Source organism: Scyliorhinus torazame, chromosome 3, assembly GCF_047496885.1.
Source record: "Scyliorhinus torazame isolate Kashiwa2021f chromosome 3, sScyTor2.1, whole genome shotgun sequence".
Classification (NCBI taxonomy): domain Eukaryota; kingdom Metazoa; phylum Chordata; class Chondrichthyes; order Carcharhiniformes; family Scyliorhinidae; genus Scyliorhinus; species Scyliorhinus torazame.
In genome coordinates this window covers 328,680,855-328,704,684 of record NC_092709.1, presented here as the reverse complement: position 1 = coordinate 328,704,684, position 23,830 = coordinate 328,680,855, and positions in this window count along the sequence as shown.

The following is a 23,830-nucleotide window of genomic DNA, read 5'->3' as shown; positions in this document are numbered from 1 at the left end:
GAGCCAGGAGTCAACAGCCAACCAGGACCTGGGATCTGTCAGCCAATAGCATCACGGCTTCACAGTCCCACATGATCCCTAATACATACTACCACATTCACCCCTTGTTAAAAAATGAATCCGGCGGGGTGGTGGTTCGCATGGTGGTAGGGGTTTACAAGGCTGGTCCTGGGAGGAAAATTTCGGGCATGTCATTACAGTTTTAGCCCTACACTGGGCTATGTACAAGGTTTGTGAAACTATTTACAATATTAGAGAAAAATTTTGTGTTACAGTCCAACAACATTCTTGGTGTCACGCCGATGCCACGAGTTGAGCGGGCGGTCTGGTCTTCCTCGTCGATCGCCTCAGCCCCGGTGGTGGTGCAGATGCTTGTTCCGGCGTTGTCGTCTCCGGGAGCGTTTCGGTGTTCCTGTTTCACTCCTGGGCGGACACGGGAGGAGCGATCCTCCCGGGAAGGGGGCGGTCGCGGGGTGCGCCGGTGGCAGGGAGGGGATGATCGGTGTCGGGGGGGTGTGTGTGTTGCCGGCGGGCGCCAGGTCTCGCAGAGAGACCGTGTCCTGTCGGCCGTCGGAGTACGCCACGTAGGCGTACTGCGGGTTCGCGTGGAGGTGAACCCTCTCGACCAACGGGTCCGACTTGTGCACCCGCACATGTTTCCGGAGCAAGATGGGCCCTGGGGCCGCCAGCCAGGTCGGCAGCGACGTTCCGGAGGAGGACTTCCTGGGGAAGACAAGGAAGTGCTCATGAGGGGTTTGGTTAGTGGTGGTACACAGCAGCGACCGGGTGGAGTGGAGAGCGTCCGGGAGGACCTCCTGCCACCGGGAAACTGGGAGATCTCTGGACCGTAGGGCCAATAGGACGGTCTTCCAGACCATGCCGTTCTCCCTCTCTACTTGCCCGTTCCCCCGGGGGTTGTAGCTGGTCGTCCTGCTCGAGGCTATGCCCTTGCTGAGCAGGAACTGGCGCAGCTCGTCACTCATGAAGGAGGACCCCCTGTCGCTATGGATACATGCGGGGCAACCGAACAGTGTGAATATGGTGCCAAGGGCTTTAATGACTGTGGCCGCTGTCATGTCGGGGCAGGTGATGGCGAAGGGGAAACGGGAGTACTCATCCACCACGTTCAGGAAGTATGTGTTGCGGTCGGTGGAGGGGAGGGGCCCTTTGAAATCCAGACTGAGGTGTTCAAAGGGGCGGGAAGCCTTGATCAGGTGCGCTCTATCCGGCCTGAAAAAGTGCGGTTTGCACTCCGCGCAGATGTGGCAGTTCCTGGTGACTGTACGGACCTCCTCCACAGAGTAGGGGAGGTTGCGGGACTTTATAAAATGGTAGAACCGAGTGACCCCCGGGTGGCAGAGGTCCTCGTGGAGGGCTTGGAGACAGTCTATTTGTGCGTTGGCACATGTGCCGCGGGATAGGGCATCGGACGGCTCGTTCAGCTTTCCGGGACAGTACAAGATCTCATAGTTGAAGGTGGAGAGCTCTATCCTCCACCTTAAGATCTTGTCATTTTTAATTTAGCCCCGCTGTGCATTATCGAACATGAAGGCTACCGACCGTTGGTCGGTGAGGAGAGTGAATCTCCTGCCGGCCAGGTAATGCCTCCAATGTCGCACAGCTTCCACTATGGCTTGGGCTTCCTTTTCCACTGAGGAGTGGCGGATTTCTGAGGCGTGGAGGGTTCGGGAGAAAAAGGCCATGGGTCTGCCCTCTTGGTTAAGGGTGGCCGTCAGAGCAACGTCGGAGGCGTCGCTCTCGACCTGGAAGGGGAGGGACTCGTCGATGGCGCGCATCGTGGCCTTTGCAATATCCGCTTTGATGCGGCTGAAGGCCTGGCGAGCCTCTGTCGACAGGAGGAAGGTAGTGGTCTGTATTAGCGGGCGGGCCTTGTCTGCATACTGGGGGACCCACTGGGCGTAATATGAAAAGAACCCCAGGCAACGTTTCAGGGCTTTGGAGCAGTGGGGGAGGGGAAATTCCATGAGGGGGCGCATGCGTTCGGGGTCGGGGCCTATTATCCCATTGCGCACTACGTATCCCAGGATGGCCAGCCGGTTTGTGCTAAAAACACACTTTTCCTCGTTGTATGTGAGGTTCAAGGCGTTAGCGGTCTGGAGGAATTTTTGGAGGTTGGCGTCGTGGTCCTGCTGATCATGGCCGCAGATGGTTACGTTGTCGAGATACGGGAACGTGGCCTGCAACCCGTGTTGGTCAACCATTCGGTCCATCTCCCGTTGGAAGACCGAGACCCCGTTCGTGACACCAAATGGGACCCTTAGGAAGTGGTATAGACGCCCGTCTGCCTCGAAGGCTGTGTACTTGTGGTCACCTGGGCGGATGGGGAGCTGGTGGTAGGCGGACTTGAGGTCCACGGTGGAGAAAACCTTATATTGGGCGATCCGATTTACCATGTCGGATATGCAGGGGAGAGGGTACGCATCTAGCTGTGTGTACCTGTTGATGGTCTGGCTATAGTCTATGACCATCCTTTGCTTTTCCCCGGTCTTTACTACTACCACCTGGGCTCTCCAGGGACTATTGCTGGCCTGGATTATGCCTTCCTTCAGCAACCGCTGGACTTCAGACCGAATAAATATCCGGTCCTGGGCGCTGTACCGTCTGCTCCTAGTGGCGGCGGGTTTGCAATCCGGGGTAAGGTTTGCAAACAAGGACGGCGGTTCAACCTTGAGAGTTGCGAGGCCGCAGATAGTGAGTGGGGGTATTGGGCCGCCGAATTGAAATGTTAGGCTCTGCAGGTTACACTGGAAATCTAATCCCAGTAATGTGGGCGCGCAGAGTTGGGGAAGGACGTATAGCCTGTAGTTTTTAAACTCCCTCCCTTGCACCGTTAGGTTCGCGATGCAGAACCCTTTGATCTCTACGGAGTGGGATCCTGCAGCTAGGGAAATCTTTTGCGTACTTGGATGGATGGTCAGAAAACAGCGTCTTACCGTGTCGAGGTGAATGAAACTTTCGATGCTCCCGGAGTCGATCAGGCATGATGTCTCGTGTCCGTTGATCAGCACCGTTGTTGTCGTCGTCTGGAGCGTCCGGGGCCGTGATTGATCCAGCGTCACCGAAGCCAGTCGTGGTCGTAGTGTCTCGGCGTCTTCTTCGGACCCCGTGGAGCCGTCGATGCTGGGGTCCTTTGTTGTCATCCAAGATGGTGGCGTCCATGAATCGCACGCGGCCGGGGGGTGGACAAAATGGCCGCCCCATGAATCGCACGTGGCTGGGGAGTCACAAGATGGTGGCGCCCATCCTCCCCTCGTGATGGCCGGGACCCAAAATGGCGGCGCCCGCGGGTCGCACATGGGGCACTGGGGGGGGGTTGGGGAGCGTTTGGAATGCGCTGGGCTCGTTCTTCTCCGGGGATTGCGGCGACCCCCCGGGACCGGCACACAGTCACGTAATGGCCCTTCTTGCCGCAGCTTTTGCAAATAGCTGCGCGGGCCGGGCAGCGCTGCCGGGGGTGTTTCGCTTGTCCGCAGAAATAGCAGCGGGCCCCCCGGGATGATCTGGCGCTTTAACCGCGCAAGCCTGTGAGGGGGGGTGGGGTTTGTCGCGACGGGGGTCCACGGAGCCCAAGGGGCTGCCGCGTGGTCGGGGCCGTAGGCGCGGGCGTTTTGCGAGGCCACATCTAGGGAAGCTGCAATGGCCCGTGCCTCTGAGAGTCCTAGCGACTCTTTTTCTAAAAGTCTTTGGCGGATTTGGGGAGAGTTCATACCTGCCACAAATGCATCGCGAATTAGCATGTCCGTGTGTTCAATCGCGTTCACCGGCGGGCAGCTGCAGCCCTGTCCCAAAATTAGCAGCGCGGCGTAGAATTCCTCTAACGATTCTCCGGGACTTTGCCGTCTCGTTACGAGTTGGTAGCGTGCGTAGACCTGGTTCACGGGGCGAACGTAGATGCTCTTCAGTGCTGCGAGCGCCGTCGGGAAATCTTCTGCGTCTTCTATGAGAGGGTAAATTTCCGGGCTTACCCTCGAATGCAGGGCCTGCATTTTCTGGTCTTCTGTGATCCGGCTGGGGGCCGTTCGGAGGTAGCCTTCAAAACAAGCTTGCCAGTGTTTAAAAACTGCTGCCGAGTTCGCTGCGTGGGGGCTGATCCGCAGGCATTCCGGGGCGATCCGGAGCTCCATAGTCCTTTAAGCTCGCTTAATAAATTGTAGCGCACAATGACTTACGAGAGAGACGAGTAGAGATGAAGTCGATGAGGCTTTATTAAGCGAGACTTGTCCCCAGCAGTTCAGCAACGGAATAGAGCGGCGGGGAGAAGTTCGGGTTCTTATACTCCGCCTTCAGGGCGGAGCCAGGAGTCAACAGCCAACCAGGACCCGGGATCTGTCAGTCAATAGCATCACGGCTTCACAGTCCCACATGACCCCTAATACATACTACCACAGTAAGTAAGTGATTTTTACTCATTTTTACTTTTATTACCTTTTCAAATTGTGTGTGTGGGGTAGGGGGGGGGGGGGGGGTACTGAAGTGACATCACAGAAAAGCTGTGACCTGATTGGCTAGTTGGGAATCTACACTAAATTTTAAAAATTAAGCATTGGTAAACTGATAAAACATAATGACTTAATTATAATTTAGAGGGTTATCTAAGCCAGAGATCGGAGAGTACTGTATTTAGCTTTCACATTTATAGTAGAAATCTAGTGCTAGGAAACATATAGTTAACAGTAACTTTTTAAAAAACTTTTAAATGTAATTTACTAATTAATTGACACAATGTCAGTTAGAGGGGTGCAGTGCTCTGACTGTGAGATGTGGCAGGTCCGGGAGGCTTCCAGCGTCCCGGATGGCTTCATCTGCAGGGGGCGGGGAGTGGGGTGAGCTCCTCACAGACCGCATGGTTCGGTTGGAGCAGCAGTTGGAAGCACTTAGGAGCATGCAGGTGGCGGAAAGCGTCATAGATAGTAGTTATATAAATGTGGTCACACCCAAGGTGCAGGCAGAGAAATGGGTGACCACCAGAAAGGGCAGGCAGTCAGTGCAGGAATCCCCTGTGGTTATCCCCCACTCGAACAGGTATACCCTTTTGGATACTGTCGGGGGGGATAGTCTATCAGAAAAAAACAGCAGCAGCCAGAGCAGAGGCACCACAGCTGGCTCTGATGTTCAGAAGGGAGGGTCAAAGCGCAGAAGAGTCATAGGGGACTCTATAGTCAGGGGCACAGATAGGCGCTTCTGTGGACGTGAAAGAGACTCCAGGATGGTATGTTGCCTCCCTGGTGCCAGGGTCCAGGATGTCTCCGAACGGGTAGAGGGCATCCTGAAAGGGGAGGGCAATCAGGCAGAGGTCGTTGTACATATTGGTACTAACGACATAGGCAGGAAGGGGCATGAGGTCCTGCAGCAGGAGTTCAGGGAGTTCGGCAGAAAGTTAAAAGACAGGACCTCTAGGGTTGTAATCTCGGGATTACTCCCTGTGCCACGTGCCAGTGAGGCTAGAAATAGGAAGATAGAGCAGCTAAACACGTGACTAAACAGCTGGTGTAGGAGGGAGGGTTTCCGTTATCTGGACCACTGGGAGCTCTCCGGGGCAGGTGTGACCTATATAAGAAGGACGGGTTGCATCTAAACTGGAGAGGCATAAATATCCTGGCCGTGAGGTTTGCGAGTGTCACACGGGAGGGTTTAAACTAGTATGGCAGGGGGTTGGGCACGGGAGCAATAGGTCAGAAGGTGAGAGCATTGAGGGAGAACTAGGGAATATGGCCAGTATGGTTCTATAAGACCATAAGACATAGGAGGGGAAGTAAGGCCATTCAGCCCATCGAGTCCACTCCACCATTCAATCATGGCTGATTTCAACTCCATTTACCCGCTCTCTCTCCATAGCCCTTAATTCCTCGAGAAATCAAGAATTTATCAACTTCTGTCTTAAAGACACTCAACGTCCCCGCCTCCACCGCCCTCTGTGGCAATGAATTCCACAGACCCACCACTCTCTGGCTGAAGAAATTTCTCCTCATCTCTGTTCTAAAGTGACTCCCTTTTATTCTAAGGCTGTGCCCCCGGGTCCTAGTCTCCCCTGCTAATGGAAACAACATCCACCCTATCTAAGCCATTCATTATCTTGTAAGTTTCTATTAGATCTCCCCTTAACCTCCTAAACTCCAATGAATATAATTCCAGGATCCTCAGACGTTCATCGTATGTTAGGCCTACCATTCCTGGGATCATCCGTGTGAATCTCCGCTGGACCCGCTCCAGTGCCAGTATGTCCTTCCTGAGGTGTGGGGCCCAAAATTGCTCACAGTATTCTAAATGGGGCCTAACTAATGCTTTATAAAGCTTCAGAAGTACATCCCTGCTTTTATATTCCAAGCCTCTTGAGATAAATGACAACATTGCATTTGCTTTCTTAATTACGGACTCAACCTACAAGTTTACCTTTAGAGAATCCTGGACTAGGACTCCCAAGTCCCTTTGCACTTCAGCATTATGAATTTTGTCACCGTTTCGAAAATAGTCCATGCCTCTATTCTTTTTTCCAAAGTGCAAGACCTCGCACTTGCCCACGTTGAATTTCATCAGCTATTTCGTGGACCACTCTCCTAAACTGTCTCAATCTTTCTGCAGCCTCCCCACCTCATCAATACTACCTGCCCCTCCACCTATCTTTGTATCATCGGCAAACTTAGCCAGAATGCCCCCAGTCCCGTCATCTAGATTGTTAATATATAAAGAGATCAGGTGTGGCCCCAACACTGAACCCTGCGGGACACCACTCGTCACCGGTTGCAATTCCGAAAAAGAACCTTTTATCCCAACTTTCTGCCTGACAGCCAATCGTCAATCCATGTTAGTGCCTTGCCTCGAATACCATGGGCCCTTATTTTACTCAGCAGTGTCCCGTGCGGCACCTGATCAAAGGCCTTTTGGAAGTCAAGATAGATAACATCCATTGGCTCTCCTTGGTCTAACCTATTTGTTATCTCTTCAAAGAACTCTAACAGGTTTGTCAGGCACGACCTCCCCTGACTAAATCCATGCTGACTTGTCCTAATCCGACCCTGCACTTCCAAGAATTTAGAAATCTCGGGCGTCATTCTCCGACCCCCCAGCGGGTCGGAGAATGGTCGTTGGCCGCCGTGAATTCCGCCCCCGCCGAAGTCTCCGAAGGGAGAAAAGTCGGCGGGGCGTCAATGGCGCCGCAGACCTCGGAGAATGGCACGGGTGGGCGCAAGGCAATCGATTTTGGGCCTGCCGATATTCTCCCGTCCGGATGGGCCGAAGTCCCGTCGATGTGATCACGGGTCACGTCGGCGTAAATCAAACCTCCTTTTAAGCGGCGTCAACATGTGCTCAAGGTTTACGCCGACCAGCGTGGAGGTGGGTGACGGCCTGGGGGGTTGGCCGCTGAGCAGGCGATGGCGTGGCCGCAGTCTGAATGTGTGGGGGAGAGGTGTGTCTAGGGTTTTGTGTGTGTGTGTGTGCGGCGGGGGTGGGGTGGGGGTGGTTACAGTGGGCTGGGCTCCGGGGGAGTGCCGGGATGGGGGTTGAGTGCCGGGGACGGGAGGATGAGTGCCGGGGAGGGGGGATGGGGGGGTCCGTGCCGGGGAGGAGGAGGGAGTCCGTGCCGGGGAGGAGGATAGGGGGGTCCGTGCCGGGGAGGGGGATGGGGGGGTCCGTGCCGGAGAGGGGGGATGGGGTCCGTGCCGGGGAGGGGGGATGGGGGGGTCCGTGCTGGGGAGGAGGATGGGGTCCGTGCCGGGCAGGAGGATAGGGGGGTCCGTGCCGGGGAGGGGGATGGGGGGACGGGGTCCGTGCCGGGGAGGGGGATGGGGGGACGGGGTCCGTGCTGGGGAGGAGGATGGGGTCCGTGCCGGGGAGGAGGATGGGGGGGGTCCGTGCCGGGGAGGGAGATGGGGGGGTCCGTGCCGGGGAGGGGGGGTGCCAGGGCAAGTGAGTTGGTCCACCTGGCCAGGTGCCAGCCTCCAACAGTTGGACACATGCGGTCCATGCCACCTGGCTGGGGGGAGGAGGGGGTATGGGCAATGATGACATGCCGACCCCCCCTCCCCGCCCCCCCCCCCCCCCCCCCCCCAACCAGGCCGTCATGTTTTCCGATCAGCCAGCGATGTTGGCCGCCGTGGCGGCAGCCGCTAATGTCTATGTTGCCCTGGAGGAGGAGGAGCGTGCCAGAGAGGCGGCGCAGGCTGCCGCAGAGGGGCAGGCGGCAGCCGACCAGGCTGAAGGGACACCTGACCGACAGGACGAGGAGGGGGAGGAGGACGTCGCGGCCCCACGGCAACGGAGGCACCCGAGGGCGCCCCATGTGTACCGGTCCCGGCAGTCATACCAGGACCTCATGGACCGGGAATGCAGGAGGAGACTCCGGATGAGGCGGGAAACCGTGGCACACATCTGCCACCTGCTGGCACACCTGTCACCGCGTGACACTGGCGGGGGACACCCTCTCCCCGTGTCCGTCAAGGTTACGGTGGCCCTGAACTTTTATGCAACGGGGTCATTCCAGGCACCGAGTGGGGACCTGTCCGGCATATCGCAGACATCGGTGCACCGGTGCATCCGGGCAGTGACAGACGCCCTATATGCCATGGCGCACCGCTACATCCGCTACCCTGTGGACCGGGCCAGCCAAGATGCCGGGCCGTGGGCTTCTCTGCCGTGGCCAGGTTCCCCATGGTCCAGGGCGCGATTGATGGGATGCACGTCGCCGTGCGGCCACCTGCATATAACAGGGCCGTGTTCACCAATAGGAAGGGGACCTATTCGATGAACATACGGGTGGTCTGCGACCACCGCATGATGATCCTGCACATCTGCGCCCGTTACCCGGGCAGTGTACACAACTCATACGTGTTGTCGCGGTCATCCATCACCGGCATGTACGAGGGACGCCATCCCCGGCTGAGGGGCTGGTTGCTGGGCGACAGGGGCTACCCATTGCGATCGTGGCTGATGACGCCTGTACGGAGGCCACGCAATGAGGCGGAGAACCACTACAATGATGCCCATGTAGCGACAAGGGGAGTGATAGAGAGGTGCTTTGGTGTGCTGTTGATGCGTTTCAGGTGCCTGGACCGCTCTGGGGGCGCCCTCAAGTATCGGTCAGATAGGGTCGGCCGCATCTTTGTGGTGTGCTGCGTCCTGCACAATATAGCCCAGCAGAGGGGCGATGTGCCGCAGGCAGAGGAGGGCGGAGTGGAGGAGCAGCAGGAAGAGGCGCAGTCCTCCCCAGATGAGGGTGATGGGGGCAATGGTCAGGGCAAACGGGCTAGACACAGGCGGGTGGCTGTCCACCGTTACCGGCTGGGCCAGCGGGCACGGGACAGGCTGATAGACGCCCGCTTCACTGACTAGATGGGCGTGGGAATCGGGTAGTATAGCCATAGACCGCACACCATGGCAACAGCCGACCACCCACACCCATCCACCCACCCAGCACTCTCACCCCCCTCCCCAACCCCACCCACCCCACCCGCATGCACACCACCCCCCCATTGCCGATCCACCTGCGGCACAACGGCCGGGCTCACACAGTTACCGGTGGACGCGTGTCTATCGCAAGCCATGGAGGATGATGACAACCCGCCCTGCGATGAGCTCCTGGCTCCACATCGTTGGACTATGTCTGACCCATGGCCACAGTACCACCATCCACCCGGACCATCCCTGCATGCGGCTGTGACACTGCAGCGCACGGTCCCGTCCTCTGCCCGGGGGGGATGTTGATGGCGGCCCAGGGGGAAGGGGGCAGACTCACCTGGGGCTGAGGTAAGACCACCCCTCACACACACACACTTGCGCTCAACGTACATGACACCCCCGCACACTTTGGACAGAGCACAAAGGCAGCTTCTGTAGGTGTAACATTGACTTTAATAACCAAGATGTGGAGATGCCGGCGTTGGACTGGGGTGAGCACAGTACGTTGTCTATATATGTGTTTCTGGAACAGACCTCTTCATTCACCTGAGGAAGGAGCAGCGCTCCGAAAGCTAGTGACATCGAAACAAACCTGTTGGACTTTAACCTGGTGTGGTAAGACTTCGTACTTTAATAACCAAAGGAGTTCATGCACGTGCCCTAGCCCCTAAAACTCATCTGTGCCCTGCACCCGTGCCAACTTACTCAGTGTCTAATTGTTTGGCCTTACTGGCCCTTTGACTACGTCTACGTGGTTCCCCAGACGGCACAGCAGAACTGGAGGTGGACTCCTGTGATTCCTGCCCGCTGACACGGAATCCCTTTGGCGGCTGTTTCCTGGGGCGTCCTGGCCTAGATGGGCCAGGCTGCGGCCCGGGCGACTGGTATGGCGAGCTGCCAGCCTGTCCTGCCCGTTGCCCACCCGATGCACCTGGGACGGAAGGGGGGGGGGAGTCCGAGGTGTTGCGGTGTTCCGGGACCTCCCCGACAGGGGGACCCAGGACGGACCACAGCACCTCCACCTCCCTCGGGGTGCCCGATGGCCCCCAGGCCTCTACATGGGTGGGGGATGCGAACGGACTGGCCATCCGACGCCCCCCCCCGACATCTGGCGCTGCCAGTCCTGGAGGCCCGTGCTGGTATCGACAGGGGTCTGCAGGTTTGCAGCCATGGAGCTCGGGGATTGGCAAACCCTGTCTGTGACTGTGCGACGCCGGCTCGCACATGGCCACTGGCGCCGATGCCCTCAGCGATGGCCTACTGAGACTGGGCCATGGACTGCTGAGACTGGGCTATGGCCTGCTGAGACTGGGCCATGGCCTGCAGAGACTGGGCTATGGACTGCTGAGACTGGGCCATGGCGTTGAGCGCCTCTGCCATCTGGCGCTGACACTGGCTCATGGCCTCCTGTGAGAGGGCAGCCATGTCCTGGGCCACAGACGCCGCCTGCACGGAAAGCTCCAGGCCTCGCAAACCGTTCCCCATGTCTGACACCGTCGCACCTATTGCCTCCACCGCGATGCCACCCGTGCGGTGTCGGCCTGGGTGGCACGCATGACCGGCACCACTCCCAGCTCCTGGACGCGGGTGGACTCCTCCACCTGCGACTGCAGCCGCCGCAAGCCGCCCGTCACCCTCTTCGCTCGTCTCCGGTTCGGTGGTTGCATCGGATCTATGGGTGGGTGTGGTAACTCCTGGAACCCGGGATCCATCTGGGCGGCAGATGTTCGCTTGGGCTGGGCTGCCCTCCGACCGCCCGGCCCCTCTGCTGCTCCTACCTCCACCTGCTGTACCGGGACGGCTGTGTTGTACACACCAGTGAGTGTACCAGACGCCTCATCACTAAAGTGCCCAACCGAGGTGAGTGTTTCTGCGATGGTGGAGGGTGTTGGTGACAGCAGTGGCGTTGTGTCGTGCTCTTCGTCCCACTCTGAGTCCATGGTACTTTGGGGTGGGGGTTCGTCTCCACCCATCCACTCTGTGTCACTGTCCGGTATCTCGTTTTCCTGGGTAGTGCTGTCCCGGGTCGGGGTGTCCTGGGTAGTGGTGTCCTGGGTAGTGGTGTCCTGGGTGGTGGTGTCCTGGGGAGTGATGTCCTGGCTCGGCTGTGACGGGGGCCTGTGGCTGCCCCTCTCGTCGCTGGGTGGCACACGCCTGCGTCGTCGCACCCGCACGAAACGGGGGCGTCGTCTCCCTGTTGCTCCAGGTCTCTCCGTCTCCAGTGGTCTCCAAGGGACATCCTGCGGGCGTCGCATGCCGGAGGGTCCGGGTCTCTCCGTCTCCCGTGGCCTCCGAGGGGCATCCTGCGGGCGTCGCATGCCGGAGGGTCCGGGTCTCTCCGTCTCCCGTGGTCTCCGAGGGGCATCATGCGGGCGGTCTGCATCTGCGGGGATGGGTGCCTCGACGTTTGCTCCTGCGATACACAATGAAGCATGCATGGTTAGACACGCAGGCAGTGATCAGGTGATATGGGGGAGGGGGATATAGGGGAGGGGGGATATGGGGACGGGCTGTCGGTGGCTCACTTGCTATTACGCCCCCGACCTCTGCATCAGCAACCTCCCGGTCCTCAGGTCCGCCAGCCAGTTCCAGGGCCCTTTCCTCGTGTTCGGTCAGTGGCCTCTCATCAGCGGGGCCTTCTCCAGTCCTCACATGCTCCCTGGTGTTGTGTGCGCGTTTCTCCTGTGGGGGGAGGGGGGGGGGTGGCAGGGGTAAAAGGCAACAGTGTTAGACAGGTATATGAATGCACGCCATCGGTTGCGTGTGTATTGCAGAGGTTAAGGTTAGGGCTGGATTCACTTGGGGAAATGGGGGAAGGCGGATATGGGGGAGGGGGGATATGGGGGAGGGGGGATTATGGGGAGGGGGGATATGGGGGAGGGGGGATATCGGGCAAATGGGGGAGGCTCACCCTGGCTGCTCTGACGAGGTCGTTCACCTTCTTGTGGCACTGGGTGCCTGTCCGTGGTGTCAGGGCCACAGCGGTGACAGCCTCTGCCACCTCCCTCCACAGACGCCGGCTGTGGCGTGGGGCAACTCTCCGGCCGTGCCCGGGATACAGGGCCTCCCTCCTCTGCTCCACTGCGTCCAGGAGCGCCTCCACATCCCGTGACTGGATCCTCGGGGCTGAGCGGCGGGCGGCCACCCGGTCGGGTGTTCCGGTCGGGTGGGGGGGAGCAGCACGTGTATGACACCGCACGGCGTGAAGCACTTGAGCAAGCGCGGATCCCGTCACGTCGCTGCTTGCCCATTCCGGGCCGGAGACTTTGAGACGTCTTGGGCGGCGTGATGAAAGTCGGATTTGCGCCGTTTTTGGCGCTGATCTGCGGACTTTTCGCCGATAACGGAGAATTTCGCCCCTCATCCTTAACAATGGATTCTAGAATCTTGCCAACAACCGAGGTTAGGCTAATTGGCCTATAATTTTCCATCTTTTTCCTTGTTCCCTTCTTGAACAGGGGGGTTACAACAGCGATTTTCCAATCCTCTGGGACTTTCCCTGACTCCAGTGACTTTTGAAAGATCATAACTAATGCCTCCACTATTTCTTCAGCACTCTCCTTTAGAACTCTAGGATGTAGCCCATCTGGGCCGGAGATTTATCAATTTTTAGACCTTTTAGTTTCTTTAGCACTTTCTCCTTTGTGACGGCTACCATATTCAACTCTGCCCCCTGACTTTCCTGAATTGTTGGGATATTACTCATGTCTTCTACTGTGAAGACTGACGCAAAGTACTTATTTAGTTCCTCAGCTATTTCCTTGTCTCCCATCACTAGATTACCAGCGTCATTTTGGAGCGGCCCAATGTCTACTTTTGCCTCCCGTTTGTTTTTAATGTATTTAAAGAAACTTTTACTATCATTCCTAATGTTACTGGCTAGCCTACCTTCATATTTGATCCTCTCTTTCCTTATTTCTCTCTTTGTTATCCTCTGTTTGTTTTTGTAGCCTTCCCAATCTTCTGACTTCCCACTACTCTTTGCCACATCATAGGCTTTCTCTTTTGCTTTGATGCATTCCCTAACTTCCTTTGTCAGCCATGGCTGCCTAATCCCCCCTCTGATAACCTTTCTTTTCTTTGGGATGAACCTCTGTACTGTGTCCTCAATTACTCCCAGAAACTCCTGCCATTGCTGTTCTACTGTCTTTCCCACTAGGCTCTGCTCCCAGTGGATTTTCGTCAGTTCCTCCCTCATGCCCCTGTAGTTACCTTTATTTAACTGTAACACCTTTACATCTGATTCTACCTTCTTTCTTTCAAATTGCAGATTGAATTCTACCATATTATGATCACTGCCTCCTAAGTGTTCCCTTACTTTAAGATCTTTAATCAAGTCTGGCTCATTACATAACACTAAGTCCAGAATGGCCTGTTCCCTTGTGGTCTCCATCACAAGCTGTTCCAAAAAGCCCTCCTGTAAACATTCAATGAATTCCCTTTCCTTGGGTCCACTGGCAGCATTCTTTACCCAGCCCACCTGCATATTGAAGTCCCCCATGATCACTGTAACCTTGCCTTTCTGACATGCACTTTCTGTTTCGTGGTGCATTTTGTGCCCCTGGTCCTGACCACTGTTAGGAGACCTGTACATAACTCCCATTATGGTTTTTTTGCCTTTGTGGTTCCTCAACTCTACCCACACAGACTCCACATCATCTGACCCTATGTCGTTTAGTGCTATTGGTTTAATTTCATTCCTAATTAACAAGGCAACCCCGCCCCCTCTGCCTACCTCTCTATCTTTTCGATAGGTTGTGAATCCCTGGATGTTTAAATGCCAGTCCTGAACCCCCTGCAACCACGTCTCTGTGATGCCTACCACATCATACCTGCCAGTCACAATTTGGGCCACAAGCTCATCTACCTTGTTCCGTACACTGTGCGCATTTAAATATAGCACCTTTAATTCTCTATTGACCTTCCCTTTTTGTTTTCTTAGTGTGGTGGACCTTGGTTTACTGAGCCTTTCCATACACTGTGTCATATTTTGTGGGATGGGGACTATCGTAACCTCTCCTGAGTTCTATCGTCTCGTGCTTTTTTGTATTCCTAAGCAGCTACGCTTCCCACTGATTACTTCACCTCTTGGTTCCCTGACTTTCTATCCCCCCCCAATCTCTAGTTTAAAGTCCTATTGACCACCCTATTTACTCTTTTCGCCAGAACACTGGTCCCAGCTCGGTTCAGGTGGAGACCATCCCAACGGTATAGGTCCCCCCTGTCCCAAAACTGATGCCAGTGTCCCATGAAAAGGAGCCCCTCTTTCCCACACCAGCCACGTGTTAACTTCCCTTATTCTTGCCTCCCTATGCCAATTTGCACGTGGCTCGGGCAGTAATCCGGAGATTATGACCCTTGAGGACCTGTTTTTTAATTTGAACCCTAGCTCTTTATAATCTCAGGGGCTGTTTAGCACAGGGCTAAATCGCTGGCTTTGAAAGCAGACCAAGGCAGGCCAGCAGCACGGTTTAATTCCCGTACCAGCCTCCCCGAACAGGTGCCGGAATGTGGCGACTAGGGGCTTTTCACAGTAACTTCATTTGAAGCCTACTTGCGACAATAAGCGATTTTCATTTCATTTAATTTCTAAACAGGTCCTCTTTCCTAGACTTGCCTATGTTGTTGGTACCGACATGGACCACAACAACTGGATCCTCCCCCTCCCTCTCCAGTTCTGAGGCAGAGCAGACAGGGAGAAGTTGCTGAACACAGCGGGTCTGGTGGCCTGAAGTGCATATGTTTTAATGCAAGAAGTATTACGGGTAGGGCAGATGAACTTAGAGCTTGGATTAGTACTTGGAACTATGATGTTGTTGCCATTACAGAGACCTGGTTGAGGGAAGGGCAGGATTGGCAGCTAAACATTCCAGGATTTAGATGTTTCAGGCAGGATAGAGGGGGATGTAAAAGGGGTGGCGGAGTTGCGCTACTGGTTAGGGAGAATATCACAGCTGTACTGCGGGAGGACGCCTCAGAGGGCAGTGAGGCTATATGGGTAGAGATCAGGAATAAGAAGGGTGCAGTCGCAATGTTGGGGGTTTACTTCAGGCCTCCCAACAGCCAGCGGGAGATAGAGGAGCAGATAGGTAGACAGATTTTGGAAAAGAGTAAAAACAACAGGGTTGTGGTGATGGGAGACTTCAACTTCCCCAATATTGACTGGGACTCACTTAGTGCCAGGGGCTTAGACGGGGCGGAGTTTGTAAGGAGAATCCAGGAGGGCTTCTTAAAACAATATGTAAACAGTCCAACTAGGGAAGGGGCGGTACTGGACCTGGTATTGGGGAATGAGCCCGGCCAGGTGGTAGATGTTTCAGTAGGGGAGCATTTCGGGAACAGTGACCACAATTCAGTAAGTTTTAAAGTACTGGTGGACAAGGATAAGAGTGGTCCTAGGATGAATGTGCTAAATTGGGGGAAGGCTAATTATAACAATATTAGGCGGGAACTGAAGAACATAGATTGGGGGCGGATGTTTGAGGGCAAATCAACATCTGACATGTTGGAGGCTTTCAAGTGGCAGTTGAAAGGAATTCAGGACCGGCATGTTCCTGTCAGGAAGAAGGATCAATACGGCAATTGTCGGGAACCTTGGATAACGAGAGATATTGTAGGCCTCGTCAAAAAGAAAAAGGAGGCATTTGTCAGGGCTAAAAGGCTGGGAACAGACGAAGCCTGTGTGGAATATAAGGAAAGTAGGAAGGAACTTAAGCAAGGAGTCAGGAGGGCTAGAAGGAGTCACGAAAAGTCATTGGCAAATAGGGTTAAGGAAAATCCCAAGGCTTTTTACACGTACATAAAAAGGAAGAGGGTGGCCAGGGAAAGGGTTGACCCACTGAAGGATAGGCAAGGGAATCTATGAGTGGAGCCAGAAGAAATGGGCGAGGTACTAAATGAATACTTTGCATCAGTATTCACCAAAGAGAATGAATTGGTGGATGTTGAGTCTGGAGAAGGGTGTATAGATAGCCTGGGTCACATTGAGATCCAAAAAGACGAGGTGTTGGGCGTCTTGAAAAATATTAAGGTAGATAAGTCCCCAGGGCCTGATGGGATCTACCCCAGAATACTGAAGGAGGCTAGAGAGGAAATTGCTGAGGCCTTGACAGAAATCTTTGGATCCTTACTGTCTTCATGTGATGTCTCGGAGGACTGGAGAATAGCCAATGTTGTTCCTCTGTTTAAGAAGGGTAGCTAGGATAATCCAGGGAACTACAGGGCGGTGAGCCTTACGTCAGTGGTAGGGAAATTACTAGAGAGAATTCTTCGAGTCACAATCTACTCCCATTTGGAAGCAAATGGACGTATTAGTGAGAGGCAGCATGGTTTTGTGAAAGGGAGGTCGTGTCTCACTAACTTGATAGAGTTTTTCGAAGAGGTCACAAAGATGATTGATGCAGGTAGGGCAGTGGATGTTGTCTATATGGACTTCAGTAAGGCCTTTTACAAGGTCCCTCATGGTAGACTAGTACAAAAGGTGAAGTCACACGGGATCAGGGGTGAGATGGCAAGGTGGATACAGAACTGGCTAGGTCATAGAAGGCAGAGAGTAGCAATGGAAGGATGCTTTTGTAATTGGAGGGCTGTGATGTGTGGTGTTCCGCAGGGATCAGTGCTGGGACGTTTGCTGTTTGTAGTATATATAAATGATTTGGAGGAAAATGTAATTGGTCTGATTAGTAAGTTTGCAGACGACACAAAGGTTGGTGGAATTGCGGATAGCGATGAGGACTGTCAGAGGATACAGCAGGATTTAGATTGTTTGGAGACTTGGGCGGAGAGATGGCAGATGGAGTTTAATCCAGACAAATGTGAGGTAATGCATTTTGGAAGGTCTAATGCAGGTAGGGAATATACAGTGAATGGTAGAACCCTCAAGAGTATTGAAAGTCAGAGAGATCTAGGTGTACAGGTCCACAGGTCACTGAAAGGGGTAACACTGGTAGAGAAGGTAGTCAAGAAGGCATACGGCATGCTTGCCTTCATTGGCCGGGGCATTGAGTATAAGAATTGGCAAGTCATGTTGCAGCTGTATAGAACCTTAGTTAGGCCACACTTGGAGTATAGTGTTCAATTCTGGTCGCCACACCACCAGAAGGATGTGGAGGCTTTAGAGAGGGTGCAGAAGAGATTTACCAGAATGTTGCCTGGTATGGAGGGCATTAGCTATGAGGAGCGGTTGAATAAACTCAGTTTGTTCTCACTGGAACGACGGAGATTGAGGGGCGACCTGATAAAGGTCTACAAAATTATGAGTGGCATAGACAGAGTGGATAGTCAGAGGCTTTTCCCCAGGGTAGAGGGGTCAATTACTCGGGGACATAGGTTTAAGGTGCGAGGGGCAAGGTTTAGAGTAGATGTACGAGGCAAGTTTTTTACACACAGGGTAGTGGGTGCCTGGAACTTGCTACCGGAGGAGGTGGTGGAAGCAGGGACGATAGTGACATTTAAGGGACATCTTGACAAATACATGAATAGGATGGGAATAGAGGGATGCAGACCCAGGAAGTGTAGAAGATTGTAGTTTAGTCGGGCAGCGTGGTCGGCACGGGCTTGGAGGGCCGAAGGTCCTGTTCCTGTGCTGTACGTTTCTTTGTTCTTTGTTAGGGGAGCCTGCTTGGTCTTCACAATCTCACTTGAATCAGTTTCAAAGGAGGAAAGGGCAATGCGCATATCAGGTGCAGACTTCAGCCAGTTCCTTTGTGCTGTCTTCACCTTTATGTAAATGAAAAATCCAACATCGATCATGTAGGTTCTCGTGAAGGGCAATAGCAACAAAATTCTTGTTTTACTCAGCACTGAATACTCATCAGAGATGCTCCAGAATTCTAACAGCCCCATGGGCTTTTGGTGTGTTTTTAATGTGGTATCGCAGGTCAGGTAAAGCAGTGTCGTCTTTTAATTTGGTGTCAGCTGTAAGTTAATAACTGACTGCGGTCTCAACCTCAAAACTAATTTTTCACCCACCGCTTCTCTTTCAAAGCCTGAAATCCTCTCATTTGCAGTACTTCCGTGCATACAACACACATGGGCTTTGCATCCTTATTTGCATTGACACAATTGGCAAAACCATACCTCAAGAAATCATCTCGTCAAGGATTGTGGGGGGTTGCGCAGCTAGGAGAGTAGAGCTGAGACCACAATCCGATCAGTCATGATCTGATTAAATTGTGGAGCAGGCTGTTGCATACTGTGACTTGTGATATTTTTGTATTGTACGCATATTTGGCTGCAATACATGCGACCCTTCAGCGAAGTCATTAAAAATATTTGAAAATCGTTGAGGCTGATCATCAACTATCAGCTGATCCCTGTGGCACATACTAGTTTGTTTGTCAACCTGAAAATGGCCTGTTTATCCCGACTCTTTCCTGTTAAGTTAGCCAATCCTCTACGCATGCTAATAGATTATGAACGACACCATGAGCTCCTATCTTGTGCGGTCGAATAACTTTTGCCAAACCAAGTCCTCACCCCTCCATCCACACTGTTACATTCTCAAAGAATTCCAATAACTTTGCCAAACATTATTTCCCCTTTGTAAAATCATGTCACCTTTACCTGCTTGTACTGAAAGCCGATAGGGCGGCACGGTAGCACAGTGGTTAGCACCGTTGCTTCACAGCACCAGGGTCCCAGGTTCGATTCCCGGCTTGGGTCACTGTCCCATGAGGCATGAGGTCCTGCAGCAGGAGTTCAGGGAGCTAGGCAGAAAGTTAAAAGACAGGACCTCGAGGGTTGTAATCTCGGGATTACTCCCTGTGCCACGTGCCAGTGAGGCTAGAAATAGGAAGATAGAGCAGACAAACACGTGGCTGAACAGTTGGTGTAGGAGGGAGGGTTTCTGTTATCTGGACCACTGGGAGCTCTTCCGGGGCAGGTGTGACCTGTATAAGATGGACGGGTTGCATCTAAACCGGAGAGGCATAAATATCCTGGCCGCGAGATTTGCTAGTGTCACACGGGAGGGTTTAAACTAGTATGGCAGGGGGGTGGGCACGGGAGCAATAGGTCAGAAGGTGAGAGCGTTGAGGGAGAACTAGGGAATATGGACAGTGTGGCTCTGAGGCAGAGCAGACGGGGAGAAGTTGCTGAACACAGCGGGTCTGGTGGCCTGAAGTGCATATGTTTTAATGCAAGGAGCATTACGGGTAAGGCAGATGAACTTAGAGCTTGGATTACTACTTGGAACTATGATGTTGTTGCCATTACAGAGACCTGGTTGAGGGAAGGGCAGGATTGGCAGCTAAACGTTCCAGGATTTAGATGTTTCAGGCGGGATAGAGGGGGATGTAAAAGGGGAGGCGGAGTTGCGCTACTTGTTCAGGAGAGTATCACAGCTATACAGCGAGAGGACACCTCAGAGGGCAGTGAGGCTATATGGGTAGAGATCAGGAATAAGAAGGGTGCAGTCACAATGTTGGGGGTATACTACAGGCCTCCCAACAGCCAGCGGGAGATAGAGGAGCAGATAGGTAGACAGATTTTGGAAAAGAGTAAAAACAACAGGGTTGTGGTGATGGGAGACTTCAACTTCCCCAATATTGACTGGGACTCACTTAGTGCCAGGGGCTTAGACGGGGCAGAGTTTGTAAGGAGCATCCAGGAGGGCTTCTTAAAACAATATGTAAACAGTCCAACTAGGGAAGAGGCGGTACTGGACCTGGTATTGGGGAATGAGCCCGGCCAGGTGGTAGATGTTTCAGTAGGGGAGCATTTCGGTAACAGTGACCACAATTCAGTAAGTTTTAAAGTACTGGTGGACAAGGATAAGAGTGGTCCGAGGATGAATGTGCTAAATTGGGGGAAGGCTAATTATAACAATATTAGGCGGGAACTGAAGAGCATAGATTGGGGGCGGATGTTTGAGGGCAAATCAACATCTGACATGTGGGAGGCTTTCAAGTGTCAGTTGATAGGAATACAGGACAGGCATGTTCCTGTGAGGAAGAAAGACAAATACGGCAATTTTCGGGAACCTTGGATGACGAATGATATTGTAGGCCTCGTCAAAAAGAAAAAGGAGGCATTTGTCAGGGCTAAAAGGCTGGGAACAGACGAAGCCTGTGTGGCATATAAGGAAAGTAGGAAGGAACTTAAGCAGGGAGTCAGGAGGGCTAGAAGGGGTCATGAAAAGTCATTGGCAAATAGGGTTAAGGAAAATCCCAAGGCTTTTTACACTTACATAAAAAGCAAGAGGGTAGCCAGGGAAAGGGTTGGCCCACTGAAGGATAGGCAAGGGAATCTATGTGTGGAGCCAGAGGAAATGGGCGAGGTACTAAATGAATACTTTGCATCAGTATTCACCAAAGAGAAGGAATTGGTAGATGTTGAGTCTGGAGAAGGGGGTGTAGATAGCCTGGGTCACATTGTGATCCAAAAAGACGAGGTGTTGGGTGTCTTAAAAAATATTAAGGTAGATAAGTCCCCAGGGCCGGATGGGATCTACCCCAGAATACTGAAGGAGGCTGGAGAGGAAATTGCTGAGGCCTTGACAGAAATCTTTGGATCCTCGCTGTCTTCAGGGGATGTCCCGGAGGACTGGAGAATAGCCAATGTTGTTCCTCTGTTTAAGAAGGGTGGCAGGGATAATCCCGGGAACTACAGGCCGGTGAGCCTTACTTCAGTGGTAGGGAAATTACTGGAGAGAATTCTTCGAGACAGGATCTACTCCCATTTGGAAGCAAATGGACGTATTAGTGAGAGGCAGCACGGTTTTGTGAAGGGGAGGTCGTGTCTCACTAACTTGATAGAGTTTTTCGAGGAGGTCACTAAGATGATTGATGCAGGTAGGGCAGTAGATGTTGTCTATATGGACTTCAGTAAGGCCTTTGACAAGGTCCCTCATGGTAGACTAGTACAAAAGGTGAAGTCACACGGGATCAGGGGTGAACTGGCAAGGTGGATACAGAACTGGCTAGGCCATAGAAGGCAGAGGGTAGCAATGGAGGGATGCTTTTCTAATTGGAGGGCTGTGACCAGTGGTGTTCCACAGGGATCAGTGCTGGGACCTTTGCTCTTTGTAGTATATATAAATGATTTGGAGGAAAATGTAACTGGTCTGATTAGTAAGTTTGCAGACGACACAAAGGTTGGTGGAATTGCGGATAGCGATGAGGACGGTCTGAGGATACAGCAGGATTTAGATTGTCTGGAGACTTGGGCGGAGAGATGGCAGATGGAGTTTAACCTGGACAAATGTGAGGTAATGCATTTTGGAAGGGCTAATGCAGGTAGGGAATATACAGTGAATGGTAGAACCCTCAAGAGTATTGAAAGTCAAAGAGATCTAGGAGTACAGGTCCACAGATCACTGAAAGGGGCTACACAGGTGGAGAAGGTAGTCAAGAAGGCATACGGCATGCTTGCCTTCATTGGCCGGGGCATTGAGTATAAGAATTGGCAAGTCATGTTGCAGCTGTATAGAACCTTAGTTAGGCCACACTTGGAGTATAGTGTTCAATTCTGGTCGCCACACTACCAGAAGGATGTGGAGGCTTTAGAGAGGGTGCAGAAGAGATTTACCAGAATGTTGCCTGGTATGGAGGGCATAAGCTATGAGGAGCGATTGAATAAACTCGGTTTGTTCTCACTGGAACGAAGGAGGTTGAGGGGCGACCTGATAGAGGTATACAAAATTATGAGGGGCATAGACAGAGTGGATAGTCAGAGGCTTTTCCCCAGGGTAGAGGGGTCAATTACTAGGGGGCATAGGTTTAAGGTGAGAGGGGCAAAGTTTAGAGTAGATGTACGAGGCAAGTTTTTTACGCAGAGGGTAGTGGGTGCCTGGAACTCACTACCGGAGGAGGTAGTGGAGGCAGGGACGATAGGGACATTTAAGGGGCATCTTGACAAATATATGAATAGGATGGGAATAGAAGGATACGGACCCAGGAAGTGTAGAAGATTGTAGTTTAGTCGGGCAGTATGGTCGGCACGGGCTTGGAGGGCCGAAGGGCCTGTTCCTGTGCTGTACATTTCTTTGTTCTTTGTTCTTTTGTTCTTGTCTGCAGAATCTGCATGTTCTCCCCGTGTTTGCGTGGGCTTCCTCCGAGGTGCTCCAGAGTTTTCTACCGCAAGTCCCAAAAGACAAACTTGTAGGTAATTTGGACATTCTGAATTCTCCCTCTGTGTACCCAAACAGGCGCCAGAATGTGACGACGAGGAGATTTTCACAGTAATTTCATTGCAGTGTTAATGTCAGCCTAATTGTAACAATAATAAAAATTATTTTTATTATCAGATTGCCAGTTTTTCTTTCTCTGGCCTTCACTTGTCCCCGTGTGGAACCATGCTCCTCCGCAATGATAAATGCACATCAGCTAAAGGAAAGCAACACTGTTGGAATGCCCGTGGTAGCATGGGTGTGGCGATCTTGCGACATTGCACCCATCGATGGGCTGGGTGATGCCGTGTTGATAACAATTACTTCCTGTTAGTGTGGGCGTGACTCCTCCCAACGCTGACCTCTCGACTAAAAGAGCAACAATAATGCAAGAAGAAAAATATTAAACACATCACTGCAGAGTTGGCAACTCGGAAAGGAAGCTACACTTGATGGGCATACACAGGTCAAAGTATCAATGGTGCAGCGGTACCGGCGTCTCTGCAAATCTGGATCCTTAACTGCTTAGGTTACAATGCTTCTTTTCTCCCACATAGAACTAATTATCAGAAAAGAACAGAGGTCTGAAAAATCCCCAGAGCTGAGCAGCATGCACATAGGGCATGGAATATAAACCTGGAAACTGCTGCTTGCAACACTATCTTGTGAATACTTACATGTGTGACCATCCTCTGTACTTTAACAAAGTCATATACACTTAAATGTGAATAGTGAACAGGGATGGGCTAGCCATTTGGAGAGAGATGACAAACAACAATTTCTAGATTTGGTTCCAAATAATTCCATTTTTATTCCCGAGATGGTGTAATCTAGCACTCGTCCTCTTTCCAACACAGGATGAATTCAGGGGCAATTAGAACTGTTATCACTTTAAGGCAGTGAACACTTAGAATAAAATGCCTTTGACAAACTGGCTTGCCTGTACCTTACTGCTGGGCAAGCAGGACTTGGTGGGATTAGGATATGAGCTGCAGTTTAGCATGTGAAATATTGTGGAGATGGTAGATCCTTCAGATGGTTCCCTGAACACTGCCACGGTCATTTGGTGGATTGCCTCATTTCCAGAACTTTGAACCCAGCACCTAGACGTAGCTAGGTGGTGTCAAGAAAGGCCCTTCTCATTGGATCCTTCCTACTCGTCTCGAGTGTTAACCCCACTGTGTATTGCACACCTCCTTCTGGAACATGCCTGTGCAAGCAAAAATGCAATGAGCATTATTGGGGTTCATCCCAAGTAGCTTTGAGACATGGGGGGGGCGGGGGGGCACGGTAGCCAAGTGGTTAGCA